Source organism: Equus caballus, chromosome 1 (genome assembly GCF_041296265.1).
Source record: "Equus caballus isolate H_3958 breed thoroughbred chromosome 1, TB-T2T, whole genome shotgun sequence".
NCBI lineage: Eukaryota > Metazoa > Chordata > Mammalia > Perissodactyla > Equidae > Equus > Equus caballus.
Genome location: NC_091684.1, coordinates 114,920,759 through 114,945,580, shown reverse-complemented (window position 1 = coordinate 114,945,580; position 24,822 = coordinate 114,920,759). Strand labels below are relative to the sequence as shown.

The 24,822-nt window shown below is 38.8% G+C and overlaps 1 long non-coding RNA gene across 3 annotated transcripts in view; it reads left to right on the top strand.

The window, feature by feature from the left end:
- Window positions 1–24,369, top strand: part of LOC138924211 (uncharacterized) — a 53,663-nt gene extending 29,294 nt beyond the window's left edge. Inside the window, exons 6-8 of one of the 3 annotated variants that reach the window (XR_011438979.1) lie at window positions 7,416–7,476; window positions 15,977–16,125; window positions 21,427–24,369. This is a non-coding gene — a long non-coding RNA (uncharacterized lncRNA). Of the gene's footprint in view, window positions 1–880; window positions 1,099–7,415; window positions 7,477–15,976; window positions 16,126–21,056 lie in introns of those variants that run through there. The other 2 variants (XR_011438980.1, XR_011438982.1) reach the window with 2 other exon arrangements.
- The last annotated feature ends 453 nt before the right edge of the window (window positions 24,370–24,822 follow it).

The following is a 24,822-nucleotide window of genomic DNA, read 5'->3' as shown; positions in this document are numbered from 1 at the left end:
GCGTCTGTGAAGCGTCCTGCTCCCCTCTAGGTACTGAGAGAAGAGCTCTAAGAAGTAATTTTATTATGGCCCAAAGAGCAATATTTCAGTCGGAGGCAGCTGGCGAGAGGTGTCTCCTTCTTCTCTGCCCCTCCTCCTGTGTCTGTATTCAGATGTTTATTCATTTTGATAATTCTCTGGGTTTCAGGTTGAGGAAATGCCTCTCTGGGAAGAAAATTCTATATATTTAATATGCATCTTTATGGGCCCTTCAAAAATAACCCAAAACCCACTTAGGAAACACAGTCCTTAAAGCTGTGTTTTGCACGTTTCACAGTCTGTATGAAGCGAAACAGCCAGAAATAATATCAACATCATTATTTCATTATGGAAATACCATGAGCACTATTTTAACTTCCTGCTTACCTGAAAACATCTAACTACACGTTCTTTTTAAAAAAACTATGAATTAATATTTCATAAATATAGTTTTAAGATTAGTCCACATTCTCTGAAACACTTTTCCTTGTTTAGGATTTAATCATTTAGAATTCATTGTACCAAATAGATTTCTAAATAATCATTGAGCTACCTAAATTTTCTAGTTTATAATAAATGATACCGAATCAATATGTATTATGATAAAACAAACAATTTTACTATAAGGTATTAGAAAGTTATCTTAGAAACTCTGTGCTATACATTTTGCATAGGTTATTTTTAAATTGGAGGACGTTTTAAAGCTACTGCTTTGTGGGTGGCAGGGAGGAGACACAAATGAAAATATTTCCTTTTCTTTTGCTCTTCCTTCGAATTGAGAAGAAAAATGTTGAGAAGAAAAACAGTTTCTTTAAAAAGTTTTAGTACAGACATCTATACACAATGTGCTTGTCTTTTCCAGTTGGCGATCCCGTTAATGGTGGCTCCTGGACTCAACAAGGAAGGCACCACAGCTTGTAAATTAATATCTTCTAAAAAGTAGTCTAAAGAAGAAATCAAGGGAGAAAACACAACGTGAAAGTTACCAAAGAAAAAAAAATCATGTCCAAATCTCCAAATGTATTGATAGTCTTCAGACCGATAATAATAAAAAAAGCATTACATGCTTAGTTCCAGAAATTCTCCATTTCCATTATTGCTGGAAAAGCCATCTAAAAAGCACTTGAAGTTGATGATGTATGTTGTTTACTGTCTTGAAAAAACATCCTCTCCAAATAGGGGGAAAGGTTAGAAATGATTTGTACTGCATTGATCAATTTATCCGAGTTGTCTTTCTACAGATTGTATTAATGGAACTTCATTTTCTTTTATTCAGTTGACGGCCAATTTTTTGTTGTCTCTTAAAAAGATCAATGAACATGTCTCGCCATCTTTTCACAAAATAAGACGATTTTCCCCTTAAACTTTAAAAAGACTTTATTATTTTGTTGTAATAGATTTTTGTCCCCCTCTTTCTTGCTTTCAACCCCCTGCAGTGAGTTTTCTAATGCCTTCCTATTCTTGTATATCTCTTTGTAGTTTCAACTTCAATACCTTGAATTTCACTTTTTTCCCATCATTCTGGGTACCAGGGATACCTTCAGGAATAGCAGCTTCTCCACTCTTTCAGCCGCGCTGGGCAGGGTAGGTCGATGGTGTTCACCATGGCAATGTGCAAACACAGTCAGAACAAGCATCCATAAGAACAAGAATGCATTTTGAGTGGGGCGTGATGCATCATATCTTTCATATTGCTTAAAAATGAAAGCTTGCTGCTTTTACCAAGGCCAGATGGGAACAGCTGATTCTCTTTCTGTGCAAGGAAAGTAGTGGGACCAGTAGCCCTCATTTGCCATTTCTTGACATTTAGAGTATGTTTCCGTGAATGTAAATGCATCTTTCTGGCTGATGGAAATATTCTGTTTTGTTTGTTTGTTTTGTTTTTATTGCAGTGGAAAATAGGAAAAACAAAGAGACAGTAAAATTCAATTTATCTACCTGTCTCTTCCTCATAGATGCTAACCCCTGTTCCTTCTACCTCTCCTCTGCCCTCTCATAATTATCTTCACAATCTCATCTTGGCTTAACATGTATCCAGTCTACTGGTATTTGTAAGGGGTAGCCATACCTGGAAAGAATCGGTACATTCATTAAGGGATTTTTCCAGATACGGAAGAGCAGCAGAAGCCATGTGATACATACTAACTTCTCCCAACCACCCATCAACAAAATGACAAATACACACTGAGCGACTTCAGCACTTTGTCAATACGTCTATTAAACACAGGTAGTATAGACATCAACATGTTGAACCCGGTATTTCATTGCTTCATTCCTAAAGACTCAAAAATATCGTTGAAATGTATTTCAGAGAGAGAAAAAAGAAAAGCCATATTAGTACTTTCATGCATGCATTTCTTTGCAAAGTCATTATAGCAAAACAAAGTAAAATCTCGATTGCCTAAATTAAGGGGCCATTCCTCAACCATTGCTTGAAGGGGAATGAGTCAACCAAAACTTGCTTAAGATCAGTCATCATCCCTCATCTTCAGGACCCCATAGCATGCAGAGGAGGACAAGTGGATATCTGGACTAGTGGGGTTCTGATAGGGAGGGGCAAGGACAGAGAGTACTTGCCTTTTTCTTGGTGATTATTGCCATTTTCACCCAAGCGGGACATAATTCTACATTCCTCCCTCTTATTTAACCCACAAATATAATTGCTCACCAAGTCTTACAGATTCTCTTTCCTAAACATCTCCTATCCATTGCCTTTTCTATTCCTTTTGTCATTTTCTTTGTTCAGATTTTGCATCACGTCTCACCTGGATGACTGGGTTAGCCTCCCAACTTGTCTCATTTCCTCCAGTAAGGACCTTGAAATGATCCTGCACACTTGGCCAAAATAAGCTTTCTAAACTGCAGATATGATCATGTCATTATATTCCTCAAACTACTGGAAAGCCCCTGTTAGTTTCAGGACAGAGCCCACAGCATTGCATTTCCCCTCTGGACCTCTCTGGCCTCCTCTCCAGCCCCACCCCCATGCACATGACCTTGCAGAAAGAGAACTATTTGCAATTTCTTCATTCATCCTGATCTTTCACTCCTCTGAACTTTGATGTCTGCTCTTCCCCTTGCCAAGAATGCCCTTCCTCTCTTTTTCACTGAGCAATTTCCCATGTATTCCCAAAAGTAAAACAACAAAACCAAAATGATGAATCAGTTAAGCACAAAACATCTCTAATAAAAGATGGCTTTCTTAGAAGTCCTACCTAGTCTCCTGAGTGCAATGAAGCTCTTCTCTTCTAGGCTTTCATAGCAGCCTCTGCTGCATCTTCACAGAACTGACCTCAGTTCTCTGATCATTGATTTAGTTGACACTGGAAGCTGCCAGTGCTCCTTTAGCTTTGATTCCCTAAGTGCAGAGTGTTTGGCACACGCTAGACACTCAATAAATATTTTTGAATGTTAAATAAGGAATTTGAACTAAATGTCTGTCTTTGACAGGATTTTCTGGTCAGAAATCACTGAAACATCCCCAAACTAATGGGTTAAGAAGGGGTATTTGCCTGTGAGGAAACTTGGGCATCACGGAACCAAAGAGTATTGATTAGCTTGTCCAATGAGGGCTAGTACCAGTGAGCATTGGGGGAATGAAATCTCTTCCCTCCATCTCTTTAGGGTTACATGCTCTCTTGTCTCTGCTTCTCTCTGCCTATCTCTGTCACTTTTCTCTATCTCTGCAGATCAGTTTTTAAACCTACTATGGTTTATATGGGGGGCAAGTATGTCCCCGGCCCAGCTTTACAGAATATTCTAATTCAGGCATTTACTAGACATTACTTATAGCATTGAGTCTTCATTCCAAGGTCCCAGTTGAGAGAAACTGATGTCCCTAACTTGGGGAAGTGTCCACCCTTGGCCCAGGAGGTCCTGGATCTGGCAGTAAAAGAACGGATTCAGTGCCTATTACTATGGGCAGGGGCAGGAGAAAGGGGGTGGTTTTTACAGAAGGATGTGTGGGTCTCCAGGTGCCCAAACAGTGGATGGCCAGTTCTCATCCTCATTTCCCAATTTATTTTAGCAACTTCATAGAGTCCTAGACTAGAAAGTCATCTGACCTTTCTACTTAAAAATGTATTTTCCTGAAAGCCACTAGTATTTTGTGAAGAGTTGATCCATGAGGCCTTTTCCCAGTTCTAACATTTGGTGATGCTGTGATTTTCTAGAATGATAGAGCACAAATTCCTGGAGGCAAAACTGATTGTCAGAAGGAAGAGAAACATATTAAATTAGACTCATTGTTAACGATTTAATAAAAATAGTGACAAGAATAACGCAGTTCTAAGCAATATGGGTTATTTACATTGTGGTTAATTAGCAAGAATGCTAAGGACCTAATTGAGGATGTCTATTGCTTAGGAACTGTGCTTTCACTTAAAAAATAAAATAAAACAACTCATTTCTGAAGCACAATGCTATGGATTAAATTGTGACCTCTCCCCCAAAAAATAATTGATATGCTGAAGTCTTAACCCACGTTACCTCTGACTGTGACCTTATTTGGAAATAGGATCATTGCAGATGTAATTAATTAAGATGAGGTCATATTGAAGTAGGATAGGCTAATGCAATATGACTGTTGCCCTTATAGAAAGGGGAAAATTTGGACACAGACATGCACACAAGGAGAAAGCCACACAAAGGTGAAGGCAGAGATTAGGGTGATAATTTTACAAACCAAGAAATGCCAAAGGTTTCCAACAAACCTTCAGAAGTTAAGTGAGAGATGTGGAACAGGTTCTGCTTCACAGCCCTCAGAGGGAACCAATGCTCCCAGCACCTTGATTTTGAACTTCTGGCCTCCAGAGCTGTGAGACAACAAATTTCTGTTGTTTAAGCCCCTCAGTTTGTGGTACTCTGCTATGGAGGCCCCAGCAAACTGATAAACACAGTAAGATGAAATTAGAGTTTATAAGCTGGAAAATCCTACAACTATTAGACACCATAAGAAATTCCAAGATGACCATTGACTCTTCCAGAAGAAGAGGTACATTTTTAAGATTTAACATTCAAAGTGTTCAGTTCACTAATAAGCCCAGGGTTTGGAAACAAGTTCCTTCCGTGGATCTTCCTTGGAATGTTTTGTTTCCTTCTTCCCCCTCATTAAATTTAACCCAACTTTAAGTCCCCCAAGGTTACCATTCCTGGAGGTCTTCCAAGTTGATACCAATGCACGCTTTCCAACCTCAGTTTCCGTATCTTTAAAATCAATATATAATGAAAATATCTCTTAGAGTTTATGTGAGGACTGGGTGAGAAAAGCATGGAAAATGTTCGTAGTCCAGTGCCTGATGAAGAGTAAGTATACCGTAAAATTTATTTATTTTTTATGTATATTTATATGCCCCTAATTTGTATTTTAATACCTGTAGCCTGGATGGTTACCTAGATTTCTTTGTCGGTTAGCTCCATCTTTTGAAATAGATCATATTTTAAACAGCCCTGCTCTCCAGAAAGATCAATTTTGGAATAAGAGGATTGTGGCTTTACATTCTGTGTTTCTTCTGCATTCTTCTCAAAGTCTGGAATAATTATGAGAACACAGCATGTGATAAAATGCTGCACAAAAATAGGATGAATGAAGAGACTTATGGATAAAGTAGAGTTGAGGAAAAGGAAAACTAATTCAGATGGTTTAAGTGTCCTTTTGGACACTGGCCCTAGAGTGATATTCTTAAGGTTCCAGGTACATAGAAAAAAAATCAAAAAACGAAAAACACACACTTTGTAGTCAGTCAAGTTCAAATCATATTTCTGCCATTAATTTGCTCTGAAGACTGGGAAGTGATTGAAACTTCCTGAACTTCAACAAGCTTGCCTGTAAAATATTGGATCTGTTGTGGAGATGGAAAAGATAGTACACGTAAGAACTTTGTAAAGTACCTGACATTTAGTAGATGCTCAGTAAGGTAATTGCCCATTATCCATTCTTTATTCTTGAACCCCAAGGAAATTAGATAGATAGATAGTTAGATAGATAGATAGATAGATTTCACAAAACTGGCTCCTGTGATCCTGGGGGCTGGACATGCATGTCCGAAATTCATACGGCAGGCAGTCAGGGAGAGAAGATGATGAACAGGATGGAAACATGGGCATGGGACCCTCTCTTCCACCCTCGTAATTTCGTTTAGTCAGGTTGACATATCAAAAACCCTCACATGTAGAAAAAGCAAGTTTTAAATGGAAAAAAAAAAAAAAACGCTGCTTCTCTTCCTTACCTTCTCTCATGATAGTGATCAGTTCAAAGTGAATGAAATAGTTGCTTGATGCCAGTCTACACCACTTCCCAAAGTGTCATCCCATGTGCATCTCCTCTTCTTTCTCTAAGTATCTGAACTTTTCTTTTTAATCAAGGTAATGCATGAACATAGTTAAAAATAAAATTGCATGAAAAAAGCTATCAGGTGAAGCAACTGAAGATGAAAAAGGAGTGGGGGAAAGAGAAAGAAGGCACAGCAGAGCTATAGAGAGCATATAGCTATAAAGGGTACACAGAATGCTGCCTCTCACTTATCCCTCAGGAGTGACTCAGTGGTACCATTTAGAGATTTTTCCCTACTCTAAAGAGATCTATGAGTCTCAGTCTAAATATTTGGCTGCCGTTTTTCCTGATGGGTTGATACGAAATTGTGACTTGCTTATGAAATTCCAGGAAAAAAATACAGAATTTGACGTTGTCTAGTGTAGGGGAGGAAGACATTTCCTCTACCTGCTCTGGGTCCTTCTGGCCGGAAAATGAATTAAATTCACATGAGACAGAATAACAGGAGAAAATTAAACAAAGCTTTATAACATGTATACATGGGAGAGGCTCAGGCAAACTGAGCAACTCGCCAAAATAGCAGAAGCTCTCCCCTTAAATACCACACTCAGCTAAAGGACAAAAGGAGGATGTTGGGGGTAAGGGGAGTCAGTTATGGGAGATCAGCAGAAAAGCACAGTAAAAAAGGGTCAGCTTATTATGCAGATTTAAATCCTTGCCTTCCACATTGATTAAGAGTTTCTAGAGATAAAGTCATCCCCCCTTCTTCCTGGTACAGAGATGGAGACACCTTTACGGATGGAGATTTCTTTTACAAATGTAAATGTCTCTTAACAAAGGATAAGTTAATTCCACTTTTCAGAGTTTCTTTCCTGTCTGCAGTTTTTAAAAGTAACCAGCCTAAAGCAATCCTTATGCCAGAGAGAAATATCTTGGGGTGGTCAATTCCAGTCCCCCACACTAGAAATATGCAGGTTTTGCAAGACATAAAAGGCAATATAAGTGCAGATAGCAAAGGTTTAAGGCTTAAAACAGCAAAGAAAAACAAAGAGGCATAGTGAGAGAAGTTAAAGGCAGAAGATGTGAATTCCAGTTCAATACAGTAATCTGATCTCTTCCATCCCAGATTGTGCAAATGGAAGTCGAGTGACAGTGAAGAGAATGAGCAGGAGGAGGATTTACTGCAGGTGAGAGATTTCAACAGATTTCTACTAGATGGAAAGCAGATGACATATGCAGAGGGGTGAAGCTGCAGAGAGATCCAAGATTCAGAATTTGTGCAGAAAGGCCTGCAGCTGAGCAAGAACCTATTTTTTCAGCTGAACCCAGAGACCCTCTAAACTCAGGGCTGTGGGATATTGAACTAGAATTTGGTCTGAAAACAGGGAAATTAAAATCTGACTACAGAATAGTTGCACCAGGCACACTGCTCTTCCCCTGTTGCACATGCCCCACACTCATGCACCACTGACATTCGGGCATTTAGCAATCAGAGGGTTTAATTGAAGAATTTCAATGAATCACCACAGGAGAACTTGGACTTCCAGTGAGAGCCTTGATGCCCCAGCGTTAACACAAGTACTTCCCCTCCCGGCTTAGGGAGAGCCATGGTGTAACGGTTGGTTCTCCACTCACCAACCAGGAGAAAAGCAACTTTTCAGCTATCTCTGTGCATCAAACTACAGGCCAGACTTCCATCCAGGGAGCCAGAGAATAGAATAGGAAATTCACTCTTGTCTAGAATCATCAACACAGTCCTTGATTCACAAATGCGCCTCTTCTCTCAGCTATTGTGTCTAATGAGCCTCTCCAGGATAGGGACAGCTCTGCTCACATCTCTTTTGCCCTGGACTCCAGCACAGGGCTAGGTGAAGACAGAAACATGGATCTTTACCTATTCCTATGAAAGCTGAGAAGTGTCCATTCCACCATCCAGTCTTTCTCTTGTCTTTTTTAAAATACAGTGGTTGTTTATTCATTCATTTAAAAAGTATTTATTGATCACTTACTACTGCTGAGCACCTTTCTACAGGCAGTGACCAAAACTTACATTTTAATATCAATCTATTGCTAAAATATTTTGAGGGTGAGAAAAGGAGCTCTCATGGTTTGAAATAAAATATGCCCTTATTTTCACTTAAAGTTGAAGTTGTTTATTTATAATGAAGACGATGATGATAATTGTCACTCTTTTGTATGAACCAAGAATTGACAACCTTCTTCTGGCTTTTAACCTCTTGCATTTTACGTGAAGATTATTCTTTGTGTTTAAGAGAGAAAATATGGAAAAATAAAGTGTAGTTTTGACTTAAAACATATTAACACGAAGAAATGATTAAGGAGTAATGAGTATTCTGATAACTAAGATGTAATGATCTCTACAAATAGCATTAAAAAAATGCCTCTATGAACCATGGATTTCTACCTTCCTTACGCCCAACTTAATGATTTCACAAAGTTGTGTTACTTTTTCTTCCTACTTTAGTACTCTATGCCTCAAAGTCAATCGTGATTCAAAAGATGAGAACAGATGGTCAGATATTTCTAATATCTCAGCTTACAACTCGCCAATAAAATGTAGGAGGACAAAAAAAGACCAAAGAAACAGCACAATGTCCTTTGTTGAACAGAAAGTTCTCCCAGTCTCTGAGGTCTACTGTCAATAGTAATCTTCTCAATTCAAACACTTAAGCCTCCTTGGTTTTGCAAAGCCAAGGCCTCAGCAATAGGGGCCGGGGGAAAGGTGGGGCTGGAGAGGGCTAGGCTGTCTTAAAGCTGGTACCTCAAATTGGTGGTACTTGCCTGCTTGCCCTCTATGTCAGAGTGCGGTGGCAAAATGAAAAATGTTTCCTCTGAGCGTTTGTAAACAAATTTGCAACGTGTACATTTAAGACGGAATTCAGTTTATCTCTGCGATTCTATTCATACCAAACAGGAGATTTGTTTTAAAGGGAAGTCAACCAGTGTTGGTAATGTTTCCAAGTGCCCAGAAGGAAAAATGTAAATCCTCTTTGGAATAATGAACACCTTTTGCCATTTTTTTTAAAGGATCTAATTGGCATATAATAAATTGCACATATTTAATACATACAAATTTGGTAAGCTTTGCCGTATGCATACGCTTGCATCACTGCAAAGCCATCATTGCAAAGAACATCTACATCATCACTCAAAGTTTCCCCGTGTCCTTTGTAACTCCTCTGTCCTGCTCCTTCCTGCCTGTCCACTCTCTGGTCCCAGACAATCACTGATCTGCTTTCTGTCACTATAGATAAGTTTGCATTTTTTCTTTTCCTGGAGTTTTATGCAAATGGAATCATACCCAATAGAGGGAAAGTCCTCAGGTCCCTGAATTCTTTTGTGGTGCAGAGTCCACTGCTGACTACATTTGTCTGTGATATGTGTAAGAAATAACCTTTATTATGCTAATCCATTCATATTTGGGGCTTGTTTATTACAGGAGTTAGGCTACGCTCCACAGTTTACAACAAGAACAAAAAAATGAAATCACAGTATGTAGTTTTTTCTGTCTTCTTTCACTCCGTAAAATTGTTTTTAGCTGCATTCATGTTGCTCTTTGTAACAGTAGTTCGTTGCTTTCCAGGTTATAAAGGGACGAGCAAAACCATCTTTATTCGCAGAAGACATTACCACTTATGTGTAAATCCAGTGGAATCAGTAGAACAACAAATGATTATTGCAAGATTGTTGAATGTACAGAAAGCAATTGTATTTATATATACTAGCAAGAAAAATAATAAATTGAAATTTAAAAAACTCAATACTATTTGTAATAGCATAAAAATATAAAATAATTAGACATAAATCTGACAAAAATGTGCAAAACCTATACAGTGAAAACTAAAAAACATGGCTGAGATAAATCAATAAAAATAAATAAATGGGGAGATATACTGTGATTATGTTTAAAGACCCAATATTTTTAAGATGTCAATATTCCCCAAATTGGTCTATAGATGCAACACAATGTCATTCTACATCTCAAAGGATTTTCCTAAAACTTGAAAAGATGATTCTAAAGTTCATATAAAAATTCTAAGGACTTAGAAGAGTCAAAAGCAATTTGGAAGAACAAAGTTGGAGAGCTAACACTACCTGATTTCAAAATTTATGAAGTCACAGAAATCAAAACAGTGTAGTGTTGATATAAAAATACATAAGTAAATCAATGGAATAGAATAGAGTCCAGAAATAGTCCCCCAAATTATGGACAAACAGACTTTTGACCAAGGTGCAGAGGCAATTTAGTATAGAAGGATAAACTTTTTAATAAATGGTACTAGAATATTTGATTATCTATACTCAAAAAATGAAATCCGGGGCCGGCCCCATGGCTGAGTAGTTAAGTTCTGGCGCTCCGCTCTGGCAGCCCAGGGTTTTGCCAGTTTGGATCCTGGGTGCAGACATGGCACCGCTCATCAGGCCACATTGAGGCAGTGTCCCACATGCCACAACTAGAAGGACCTGCAGCTAAGATATATAACTATGTACTGGGGGATTTGGAGAGATAAAGCAGAAGACACAAACAAGCAAACAGAAAGATTGGCAACGGTTGTTGGCTCAGGTGCCAATCTTTAAAAAAAAACATGAAATCCTATCCACGTCTCACACTCTATAAAAAATTAACTCAAGATGGATCATAGACTTAAATGTGTATCCTAAAACTATGAAATTTCCAGAATATAGGAGAAATCTCTGTGGTCCTGATTTAGGCAAAGATTTCTTAGATATGACATCAAAGTATGATGTATGAAAACATAAAGTGATAAATTGGACTTCATCAAAATTCAAATCTTTTCCCTTTCAAAAGGCACTGTTAAGAGATAGAAAAGACAAGCTATGACCTGGAAGGAAATGATCACAAATTATGTATGTCAAAAAGGACTTGTATCCAGAATATATAGAGAAGTTTCAAACCTCAACAATAGGAAAAAATGCAGTAAAAATAGTGGGCATAAAATTTGAACAGACACCTTGCCAAACTAGATATGGCCAATAGTCATATGAAGAGATGCTCACCCTCCTCTGTCATTAGGGAAATGCAACCCACTGTGAGAAACTACTAACCATCGATTGGAATGACTGAAATAAAAAAGCTTGGTCATACCCTGTCTTGGAGAGGATGTGAAGAAACTGGAATTCTCATCTGCTGCTGATGGGAATATAAAATGGTATAAACACTTTGAGAAACACATTGGCACTTTTTAAAAAAAGTAAAACACCATATGTTTACCATATGATTCAACCATTCCGCTCTTGGTATAACCTAAGAGTAATGAAAGCACCTGTTCACTCAAACACTGCACATAGATGCTCATGGCAGCATTATTTGTAGTAATCAATAACTGGAAACAACTCAAATGTCCATTAACAGGTGAATGGATGAGCAAACTGTGGTATATCCATGTGAGGAAATACTAGTCAGCAATTAGAAGGAATGGACTATGGATACATGCAATGACACGGATGAATCAAAATAATTTTGCTGAGTGAAAGAAACCAGAGAAAAGAGAACCTAGTGTATCATTTAATTTATATGAAACTCTAGAAACCAGAAACCAGTCTAAAGTGGCAGACTGCAGATCAGATGTTGCTCAGTGATCATGAGAGAGGTCGATGGGAGAGACGGATTAACAAGAGGCAGGAGGGAACTCTGGCTGATGGATATGTTCATTGTCTTGGTTGTGATGATCATTTCATGGGTGTAAACATATGTTAAAACTTATAAATTAGTACACTTTCAGTATGTGCATTTTATCGTATGTCAGTTATGACTCTCAGTAAAGCTATTAAAACACCAAAAGTAGTACTGATAACAGTAATAAAACAAACAACAAACAAATACGGAGTTAAGGAAGCCAGGCACACAGAAGCGCATTCTCTATGACTTTCTTTACGTGGAGTTCTTGAGTAGGCAAAACTAATCCAAGATAACAGAATAGTGCCTCCTACTAGGGGGGATGCGGAGGGAGCGATGGGGAGGACTGGGGAGGGGCAGGTGGGAAACTTCCCAGGGCAGGATGTTCTGTATCTTGATCTGAGTAACGGTTATTTATGAAAAAATTTGACACAATGTTGAAATGACAATTGAAAAGAAGAACTTTTAGCAACATTAAGATACAATACAATGGAACAGAACACAAAGAATTGGACTGAAAAATTATTTTCTAGAAGCATGATGCTTCCTGTCTGCTCTCCCCTCCCTTGGAGATTTTGAGGCAATTAGCATTTTAGAGGCTCTGAGGATTTTGCAGTGTAGGAACATCCTTAACTTTGTTTGAAACCAGCGTTTCTAAGACTTATTGAACCACTGAAACAATTTTTTTTTTATTTAACACTTTTAAACGTCTGTTGGAACAAGTGTTCCAAAGGGATCTATTTTAGGAAATGCTAAACAAGCCAATTAAAAATATGCTGTTTAGAATCTCCAGAGGTTTAGAGAGGTTAATTGTTTTTGTCAGAGCTCACACTGCTGTCAAAGGGCAGAGGCAGGATTGAAAACACTGTTGCTGCCTGGCTGAAAGACCAATCCTTATTTCTCCAGTCCTTGCTTACCTGCCTGGGGCCTCGGTTTTCTCATCTATAGGATGAGAAGATGAGAGTGTATAGAATGCGAGAGAGCAATCAGTACCCCACTTTCTCCATCTGTGTTTTGGGGTGGCTTAATTAAACTTTCTGAGCTTCGGCTTCCTTGTCTGTAAAATGAGAATAATAATACCCTAACTGAAACGAGAATTAAAGAAAATAACTTCTGTAAAACACGTAGTGCTTTTCTTCTCATTTGTTAATCTAAAAAATATCCAGGTAAAATAAGAGATGCTTTAAAAAGTTGTATGGCTTGTGCTTCTGTCAATGCTCGACTCTTCTGCGTGAGAAAGGTCAGCAATTATTCTTCTGCTATGGGTTTCTGTCAATAAATATCAGGCCTGGCATACAAATATTCACTAAATGTCCTATTTCACCCACTCAGCTTAAAAAAAAACATAATTTTAATTTTAATATCTGATATATTTATTAAGAAGGAAAATAGTCATCGTTTATGATATAATGTGCCTGATGGTCATGGTATTAATTAGTTTCTCTAAAAATATTATTTCACTTAATCTTCATAAAACTCTAAGAGGAAAGTATTATTATGCCCATTTGCACATTGGAAAAATAAATTCCAGAGTACTCAATATCTGACCAGAACTTTGGAAGGGTTAAGAGTTGGAACCACGGTTCACATCAGGTCCCTCTGCCCCCCACGTCTCTGTTCCCCTCCTGGTCACTGCTGGTTCAAGGGCGTCAGTGTGGGTTAAAAGATGTTCATGGACCAGTGATCTGTCTGGCGCTTACTGTTCTATTTTATTTTATATCTCCCAAAGAAGAATAGGATTTATCTATGGTGACTATGAAGATTTGGAAAATACGTCATTTTTCATTACACTTGCCATTTATCAAGTTCTCATGTTCTTTCCAAATTTCTCTTTGAGAAAAATAAGAATAATATGAGGTTTGATACGGAAATTGAACAAAAACAATGCAGCAATCTGCCCCCCCAAAGAAAAGCCATATGGTCTTTTCCTTTAACATCATGGAAAATGACATTATTGTAACATGTCCTTCCAAATTATCGAGAAATAAAAGTGGGCTTATAACATTCTAATTCTTATTGAAAAACATATTAATAATGAGAAAGCAGCATGTAATATGTACATCATGTTAACAATGTGAATAACCAGATGTTATCAATTGGAATATTTTCTAAGCATTGCTCTGCAAACACCAGCTTTTTATACAAATTAGCTAGTAATACTTACTAGTCATTTATTCATAAATAAACTCATGTTTTTGAGTGTCTACTATATTTCTTGTTCAGTGGTAGGTGGACATAGAAAGACAAAGTCATTCTTGATTCCACTGTCATATAACATATTAATATTTTAAAGGAAATTAAAAGAAAAATGGGAAAAGCTACAGGATTATTAAATAAAACAAATGAGTCTAAAAAGAATAAAGTAAATTAAAATAATATATGTCAATAAATTCAAATGGCCATGATGCAAAGCTCTGTACCATCTGGCCCTTGTGCACTGTCTGATGTCACCCAATGCTACTGATTTTTGACTATTTACTCATGTTACAGTAATGTGAGCATCAGGCACTTCTCACACACTTTTAATTTCCTTTGATGTATTAATATGCTATACAATTTTAAATATTTTTGCTTTTTTATTTCTATAGCTTTTTCTTTTCTTTCACGATAATTCGTGTCAGATACTGTTCAAAACAGTAGGAAGAAATTATAGGCCTTGACCTAAGGATTCATTGACCTCAGCATTTATTCTCTAAATATTTATTGTACTAGGTACAGACACCAAATTAGGTGTCAGATTAAGAAGATGTCTCTCTAGTTGGGTAAATCTGAGTCTTCTTGCCAAAGATCAGCCATGCCCACCAGTTCCCTTCAAGAATACACCAGGTGTACTGATGAAATACCCCTATTTTTAAATCTCACAAACCATCCAGTCTCCTGGGTCATGCCTACTACTCTTTGCAACCATTGTATTTGGCATAGAGCACACAAGATTAATAGCTTGCATGTTGGTAGAGTGATAGGTACATTCAAATATATAAGTATCTCACTTGATCTTATTCAAGTTCTAACATTCCACAGATACTGCCTCAAAAGTGTTTTATCCTACCTCTTTCCCTTCTTTATCTTCCCTCCCTTCCTCCTTCCTTCCTTTCCTTCATCATTGTCCAGAATATACATGCTGGGCAGGTAGTTTACAATCTAGAGTGGCTAACAGATGAACAATAACAGCACTGATGTAATGAATGCTATTATTCCAGAATTTCAGGAGGTTATGACAATACGAGTTAAGGATACAGAATAGAAAAATGTCACTCTAATCAAAGGTGCATTCATGAGATCTGATAGGCTTGTTTTCACATGAGTACTGTAGGCAATACTTGAATGGTTACCATATATTTATACTCAACAGTCCATGGGTTCTGATGAAAAGCAAAATTTCACAAAGGCAATGGCCCTCAGTAACAGAATGGAGGGAATGATGACCTGACATTAGATATCTAGCTTTCCAGGCAGAACTGACTGGTTGGTGGACTGGGCTATGCTAAGCAACCTATTGATCTGAAGTTGTGATTTCTCAAGCCTCTTACAAAGAACTTGACCAGGACACGAAAAAGTGCGAAAGCTCAAGGAAGACTTGCTGATGAGAAACAAATGATCCTGCCATTAGCATTGATTGTTAATTGATTAAAAAAGAGTAAGTGCAAACCTACACAATCCGATCAGACAGGAGACACATTGACTAGCGGCTGCAAAATGTCTACTTTAATCTTGCTCTCAAGGTGGTTCTCAAGAAGGGGCATTTTGGCCGGGAAATACGGACCTGTTAGTGCAAAGAGAGATTCATGTAAGGAATCTAAACTTGAGGAATACAGAAGAGCATTTCCTATAGAAAGAGAGAGAGGTGAGCATTCTTCAATGGGGAACTACATTAATTATTAGGTCCACACCAAGCCATTTACCTAATTAGCTGTTTCTGAAATCTTCATCATAGCCGTGAATAAAACCCCTAATATATATTTAAAACTGAGGAATGTGTTTTGACAAAGCCATATAGAAGTAAAGAATGAAATCTTTACCTTCTTCAGGTGCAGTGGGCTCAGCAATGGGTCAAGACCGGCAAGGCAGGACCTGGCATTTGCTGTATCATCTCGCGTTGAGTGTGGAGAAAGAAACAAACACACCAAACGTGTGGCATGACAGAAGTGTGCAAGTTCATGCTCTCTTTGGTCTCTAGGTGAGTCAAAGGACATTGCTTCTTTCTCCTGCCCTAGAACCTGTTGCACTTGGTTGTGAAAGACTAGCTAATAAAGAGATACCATCAGCTTTTAGGAGAGAATGTTATTTTTTAAAAGGAGGGTAGAGGAGTAACTTAAATGCCCAGCAACAAAGAAATGGCTAAACAGATTATGGTAATGAGACAAAGTGAAATGCATATAAAGAATGAGATATTTCTGTTCTTTCTGATACAGAAATGTGTTCAGTACAATTGCAAACAAGTAAGTACAACATAATTCCTTTTTATAAAAGAAAGATACACATGCATATTTGTCTATAAGTATCTAGAGATGTCTGCAAATAGATAGGAACAAGTCAGGAGCACCAAACCTATTAGGGGTGGAAGTGGAGAGAATGAATGGTTTTGGTGGACAGAAAATTGCACTTTATAGTTTCTCTGTGTATGTATTTGTGTGTGCGTGTATTTGTGTGTGTTTCCAGAAAGCCACTATGGTCAGTCATCCTTCAGTTAATTGTATAATTGAATAATTTCAAATGTGAGTGTTTTGATACAAAATCATAAGTGAAAATTAGCTGCTATGAACTTTAAACTTATTTTTTATTTATGAGAAGCTATTTCCTGGTAATGAGTAACAACATGAGACCTAGAAATGTTTTGAATCAGCTCTGATGACTGCATAGGACTTCTGGCTATTGCTCTCTTGTTAAATCATGTATACGTTTTCCTCTATATCAAGACATTCTCAAATATTTGCAGTTTAAATCAGCTGCACCATACTGATGTGAAATCGCTTTAGAAACGGGGTCTAAATTCATTCTTTTTAGATTAAAGGTAAAAAGAGTCCTAAATAATGTGTTAGCCAGGTATAATTGAGATCACAATATTTTATCCTTCTCATTCCTTCTACCTGTGCAGCATCTGGCCTTGGATAGCATTCCTCGCAGTGGAGGACTTCTACCACGTGTTTGAATAAAATCAATATGTGCTATTGATTTGCTCCCTAATCCCTGACGGTGGTATGTTTTCTAACCATCCTCGTTCCAACCTACCCCATAATTTAACCACTTGAATCCATCCCTATCTCGAGCTCTTCTTGTCCTCTTCCTCCATCCTCTATCTAATGTGTCTGGTAGTAGCCCTGATGGAAGTGAAGTAAACAACATCACAGCGGATTCTCAAGGCAGAGTGGGACTGCTTATACAGCTGTGGTGCTTTCTTATGGGTCAATCTAGCAGAGCTGGAAATAGGATTCCTAGAACTGCCTTCCTGTTATGGTTTGAGTTAGACTTGGCCGGAGAGAGATTAGTGCATGACTGGAAAGGTGAAGTGAAATAGCAGTCATTGTGCTCAGAAAGTTGGTCTGGGGCTCTGGGTACCATTATGGCTTGTGTGTGTTGTTGCTGCCCTCCTGGCTCACTTCGCTGGCTTGAGACAGCAGCTGCGCCTCCCCTATCGCAGCTTCCACTGTATCTCTTCCTTTAGGTTCTTCAAGTCTTAGGCCAAGTTCATATAATGATATGTGGCCAAGAGTGACAGCTCCCTCTGCCTATCACCTATGCCACCAAGGTTGCAGGCACTGAGAGACTAGAAGAGGATCAATGTGTCCTTATAGGTTCCCGTTTGTCCTCATATATTTCAACTTGTCCTTGCTCTCCCCCACTTATGTCCAGCTTTTCTTCCCACATGCCTGCTCTGCTGACCTACACGGACTCCAGGTCCACCACCAGACCCAATGACTGTGTAAGGTCCAATCCCTGTAATAATTTCCTTACTCTTTATCACTCATTGTGGTTCTTCTTCCCTGATTGAAGACTAGACAATACAAGGACAAACACATCCCTCCAATATTTGGTGTATCAGGAAGGTCTGAGGGACAATCAGGAGCCCCTGGAGATGGTACTGGTCCATTCTTTATTTAACTTATTTTCAGTGTGTGCAAGAGCGTTGGACCCAACTGGTGAAGCAACCCAGAGAATTCCTTGCTGGAAATAATTCAGAACACTTACAACAAGACTTTAGACTCAAAGCAAAATTTTCTTAAGCACATCCTTATTGGAAAGAAAAGTTTCGTGTTCCCTGTCCTTTCTCAGATGGGAAAATATTTGAAACACAGGAGTGTATATAATATCACACTTGTGTTACCGAAGTTTTAATGGCGTTTACCTGAAATGTTTCTACCATTCCTAAACTTTTTGGTTTCTGTTGGTGATTGGCGAGGAACAGATTGCACTCCCCTGAACTGAAATCTGATGAACGCCACAAAGTGAAAATAAACCGGAGACACTTGAAAAAAGGAAAAAAAAAAAAAAAAAGAAAACTCACTTCAAGAAATCGAAGCTGTTTTTTTTCCTTCCCCCCTCACTTGCAGCCAACTATGCTCCCCACACATTCTGATCGTCTCCCCGCACGGTGTCTGTGGTGGTGACAACTGATTCATGTGTTCATTTGCATATCCCCCGGTGCCAGCAGCGGAATACAGAAGGGCCTCCTGCTCTGGCAGCCGACACAGCACTGGCAAATCAGGGGGGCTGTCAGAAACAGCTGTCCATTAACAGAGTTTGTGGAAACAACCAGGAGCTGTTTGAAAATGCTAGGTGGTAGAATTTAATTGGAGTAGCAACTGTTCAAAATTAAGATTAAAAGGACCAGTCAGTCAATGTGGATTTTGTGACACCTTAAAAATAATGTTTCGGGTCTGACTAATGCTGCATCAAGTTTGCACGTTTCTCTTCTTTGCCAATAGGACCTATTTGCTGGTGGTGATTGAGTGAATATAGTTAGCCGTGAGAGCTCAGGGTTCCCAATGCTGATGGTCTATTCCCTATTCTGAGACCCTTGTCGCTTTAAGAAAACAGGATTTTAATAGGAATCACGTGCAGGTTGAACAGGACGGAGCCGGGGGTCCTGGAAGAAGCAAGATTGGCAGTTTTGGAGATAGATCCGCTTCTCTTTCTCCATACTGTGAGTGCGGCTTCCGCCATAGCTGCCCCACAACAGCCCCTAGGCCCTCTTTTCCAGACACATGCATTTACAAGCACATTGGCTTCTGGGGGGGTCCCTGGCTTCGGGAAAAAAGGGAGTCTGGTCTCCATGGCCCATTTAACCCTTGGCTCCTCTCCTGAGTATGCCAAAAAGAGGAGTGTCAGATGTTACTGACACTGAAGTGGTGGCGAGGGGGTGGGGTGGGATATGCGGACTAGTAATGGTTTCCTAAAAGCACTCTTTCGTCTCTCGAAAAATCTCAACTTTAACATTTCACTAAGATGAGAAAATAATTCTAACATGCCAGAAATAGCTACTTAGAATTTGGAACACAATCATAACTCCAAGCCCTGATTTTTAACCATTTTAAATTCGCGGTGGAACTCTTAGTACTCAAGTCAGGATTCTCAGTCCCACAGTCATGATTCCTATTGTCAACTAAACTGCAAATTCGAACCAGTCTTTTGGTTTAGTTCTTGGACTTTTACTATTGAATACATTGCATATTGCATCACTTGCTCACAAACGTCCATTTTAAGTCAATTTAAAAGGAAGCATATTAAATTTAAATGATAATGAAGGCAAATTTACAGTAAGATTAGATATTTTTTTTGATAGACCTTTTTTTTTCAACAACATCAGAGCAGATACACCATAGAATAAGGACAATGCGTGTGAGGCGGCAGTTCTGGATAGGTAGTGCGTGGCAGCCAGGAGAGGAAGTGACAGCTGGTGGCTTAGTAAACAGATTTCAGTTTAGGATTTTCTGAACATTTTAATATGCTTCTCCACTGTATCTTTTGTTTCCAATTCAATAACAAAGCCATTTTCTATTTGTTGCATTGAAATATCTGGTTAGAAAGCAAATATAGAAAACATAAAGTCAGGTGGCATTAAACCAAAACATGTCTAAATATCTGATGCAACGTTACAGTAATATTGGGGAGGTGAGGGGAAGGGAAGTTATCCAAAAGGAGAGAGCAGGGGGATGTTTGCCAATGGCAGGGCATACATGGCATTTCATTCCTCCAAGTATTTTTCCTTAAATGATATTCTCTCTTCCCGAACATTGTGTATACCCCAACTTCTACCACGCTGATCAAGAGGCCCAGCTGACTGGTGGTGGCTTGAAGGAAAATATAACAACTGTGAAGAGCGAAACTGACAATGGCGTTGAAGGCATTACTGCTGTTGACAGCCTCGCTCCTTTCAAAGATGTGAAACATTGAAGGGGACAGTTATGTCTGAGTCCTGGAGTATGTGTGGCATGCATTGCCTATCTCGATGAAAAGTGCCAATTTATGTTTGTTGTAAAGATCTGTAAATACTGTCTTATGGCAGCTAGTTTTTAATTGTCGCCAGCCTCAGGGGAGAACATGATTGAGTCCTCTGCGCTGCTCACATTGTACGTGCGAGATGTAATAAGGCAAGTGGGGCTGTTCTTTGAGTGGAAATGTTCCCCTCGAGCTTGAGAGAGAAGAGAAACGCTTCAGAATTCAGCTCTTCCTTTTCTGTTTTTAGTTAAATTGGATTCACGTTCATCAGATTGTGGTGCTACTTTGGCCTATGATCTGACCAAAGTAAACTGCTAATATTTCTGTAGCTGATCGAGATTCTAAGTGAAGGGGTTGTTGGGAAATCCTAGTTTAGAGTACAAAGATAATTGAAATCAAGGAAGAATTAATCATAACTTGAGAAGTCAGCATTTCCTTTCACTGCATTCTATTGAGGGGATCATGGAAAGAAGTCCTGTTTCAGTAGCATCCTGGTCTCAATTTTCTCAATTTTAGTTTGAATATACAGGAAGAGTGCAGATGGCATCAATAGATTATAAAGTATACAAAAGAAATCTAATTATAAAATATATAAGTATATAGTCTGTTTATAGAATAAATCTATTAATATTATTTTTATTAAATCTCTCTCCTCTTCCAACTCTACTCCAGCTCTACAGCAGTACTGTGAGGATGTCAGGAAAAGAACAATGGAGAAAGTGGAATCAAGGCAGTTTCACGGGCTCTCTCTCTCCTAAGACTTTTGCTTCTGTTTTCTTCTTCCTTGAGCAACTCAGCCATCTGTTTATAACACAAAGCTCTGGCTTGCACATGACTTTTGGCTCATGTCTGTAGCAGTCACCAAAAGTCTGTTTCCTTGTCTTCTTACACACACACACTTCTATTAATTTCCCAGCATCCCTTGCTGTTAAGGGTCGTCACATGACTCATCCTCACCAGAGGAATCTGAAGAGAAGCAACAGCTTCAGGCCCAGGCTTTTAAGAAGCACACGTCCCTCATGCATGATCTTTTTCTCTCTAGAGGATGGGAGAGCTACAGAGGCCCCAGGGGACAGCAAAGCTGAAAAGAGGAAGAATCCTGAGCACCTTGGACTGTCGCTTGAGGAAAGCTACCTACCGACTAGAAGTATCTGATGTGGACTGTTATAGGAGTGAAAATAAGCTTCTCTTGTGTTTGAGGCATTAAAAGTTTTCTCAGTTATTGCATCCTGTCCAAAGTGAACAATACCCGTGATCTTGATCCTCTTAACACAGTTTCTCTTTCTGCCACCTGCCACTAATTCATCCAGCTCATCTATTTCCCACTCCCACCAACCTAACTAGCCAGCTCATGGTTTTGATTCAGTCCTCACAAGGGATAGGTTTCAGACCAGGTGATGATGCATCGGCTACAGTTGCTGGTCAACCCGTGGTCCCATCAGCTGTGGGCAGGTCACACCCTGCCGGGCCTCATCTGCGGGAGGGTAATACCAGGAGAATGGCTCCTGGGTGGAGATGCAGCAGGAGCAGTGCGAAACACAGCACTTCCACCGCTGTTACAGGCTTCCAGCACAAACCAGTCTTTCTGAAATCGGTCTTTCATGGCTTAAAAGCGTAGCAAATGGAGTCAACATTATCACTGAAACTCCCATTAGTGCTTCTACCCTTTCAAGGTGGGTTCTGAGCTAAACCTGCATGCACCCAAATTGTAAATACAGCGTTGCTGTAGCCTTCCTTAGTTCCTTTCCCTTCCTAAAGCAACTCTTCTTCCTCTCGATGGGGATAGTCTTTTGTTTACTCATTTATTCACACAAGGAACTCCTGTCCTGCAGGAGTTCGCAGTGAAGAAAGTGACATCAAGAGCTGGTTGTGGTGGTGCAAAGATGGGTGGCACAAAATATGATTGTGTTCATAATTCCTTGCATAATGCAGGCATCTAGAGGGCGTGTTCATTCTACAATCTGTACAAAGTACTATGGAATCACGCGGTGGGGGCACCCATTCAAATATAGCTATAACCTGTCAGAACCAGCTATTAAGACAGGTGATTCCAGTTCACTTGACCTGCCACTGAGAGGATAAAGGGGTACAGGGTGATGAGTGTGCCCTTCGGATATTTAGGCAAAGGGAAAAATCAGACATGTTATATGTTCAACGATAACAATATGAAGGGGTTTTTTTTTTTTTATATAAGAAAAGGCATAAATCCTGAACGCCATTCAATTATCCTCAAACAGATAATTGATTTTCTTTAATTAATATGCTTTTCTATTAGAATCCTTGAATTTTTGATATAATTTGTAAATTAGTTTTTATTTACTGTTAAATGAATACAGTTTTAAGACCTCTTCAACCGAATCACTTCTGCTGAAATACCAGGAACGTGAGAGGCCTTTCCCTCACATGAGTAGGTTGGAACTCACAAGTCAGGGAACCTTAAAACCTGAGCCCTGAGCTTATCTAAGTGACCCAGTCGGATGCTGGGCCTGGCACTGTTGGAAAGGTTTCAACTTGTTACTTTTAACAGCCACTATTATGGTCCTCGATGCCACTTCCTTGCTTCACAGGTCAGCAATGGCTTGGGATTGTGATATATCACAGAGCATTTATTCATAGATTCCAGTATACTGCAGGTAGAATCACATATCTTGAGATTCAACCACATAGGATAATAAGCTTACATAACTGTCTTTACCTAGAGGATGAGAGTAAAAAAAAAAAAATACATACATATATACAAGTACATAGATGGATGGTCACACAATGACATGTAACAGTTTTTATCCAGCTTTGCTATAGTATGTAATCCACTACTTGTAGAAAGGGGGTAATGTTGGGAGAGCTCGGGTAGCCCTAATCAATTGGATTTTGGATTCCTTAATAGAGCGTCTCTGTGCTTATAAGACTGTTCTGACAACCAGCGCACAAATTGAGCTGAGAAATTTATCTACATATCCACATTATAGACAAATGAAACCGAGATTACTCTCCCTTTGTGTTGATCATGACTATCCTGCCTGACAACTTAATAGAACATTATGAAAGGAATTATTTTGTGACACAAGCAAAAAAGGAATTTTGAAGTAAGTAGTTTTTCAGTGGAAGGTAAACACTTTAAGATGGTCTGCCACAAGCATGAGGTGACTCTTCCAAAAAATATTTAACCTGGTAACTTTTTTGTTTTTAACAGACAGGTGTTTTTCTCAGACACGTATCAGTCAAATCTTGCGTGTGTTCACCCATGGCACCTCCTCGTTGATTTGGTACTTTAGTGCTTGAACTATTTCTCCAGTATTATCTCATTTAGACATACGATGAGGGTTTTAAAATGTGAAGGCCACAGGAAGAAATGACACTCATGGTATAGGCAAACTGAACCATAGGGCAGAGCCGTAAAACGTGATGTGACCCATTGTCGGAATTCGTGCTGTGCTGAGTCCTCTTTTTCAATTGTCTACATTTTGTTTAATCCTTACAGTGAAAACGTCAACTGTAGAAATATAGGAAAATAAAGATGAGAAGAAAATTAGAAGGAGCACAAAGAGTATGGTGTTTGAGAGCTCTGGTTCAGGAATCAGAGAGGAAAAGATCCAACAATTTTTAAAACCATAATCATGACTTTGGATAACATAATGAAGCTGCCCTCTGAGCTTCAGCTTACTCCTTGGTAAAATATAATATGTATGTTTTGTTCGGAGGAATAAATAAGTTACTCCACATAAAGGGCTACAGATGGCACCTGGCACATGAGTGGTCGACCCATCTTAGCGGCCCTCTTAATGTGGATGAGCATTACTATTGGTATTTTCATCACAGTCTCCCACAACCCAGCTCTCCAAAATGCTGAGGTTTATTTCTTTCCCATCCTTTATTCTGTGCTTATTTGTCTTACATGTTTTGATCATGTTTAATATCTGTATCCCTTTTGGTGAAGCATTTTAAAAGCAAATAACACTGCATTTTAAAATAAAATTTCCAATTATTATTAAAATTGTGATGATTTGATTACAGGATACACTAAGGAAGGTGTAATACTGTACAACTTTGTTGTAAGACATTTTATTATGCTGTAAGGCTTTGCCCTCTGGCCTTGACAAATTATGTTCTAATGCATAATCATTACATAACAGCAAATGCCATATGACATGGTTGCCCGTACAAAAGGTGTCATTCTTATCCTCCAATATCAGCACTGTAAGAAGATATGCTGTATCTTCTCAGAGTCAATATGTATATTCTTCTAGCAAATCATTTCCAAATTAGTATACTCTGGCCTCAACGTTTTCATGACCACATTGTCATCACACACGAGCATTAGTACACACGTGTGCATTACTCTAGCACAGATACATTAATGCATAAATATGCAACATTTTAAAAATGATCCATTCAAATCCATGCTTATCAAACGTAAAGAAGTTCTCATATCTAAGCACAG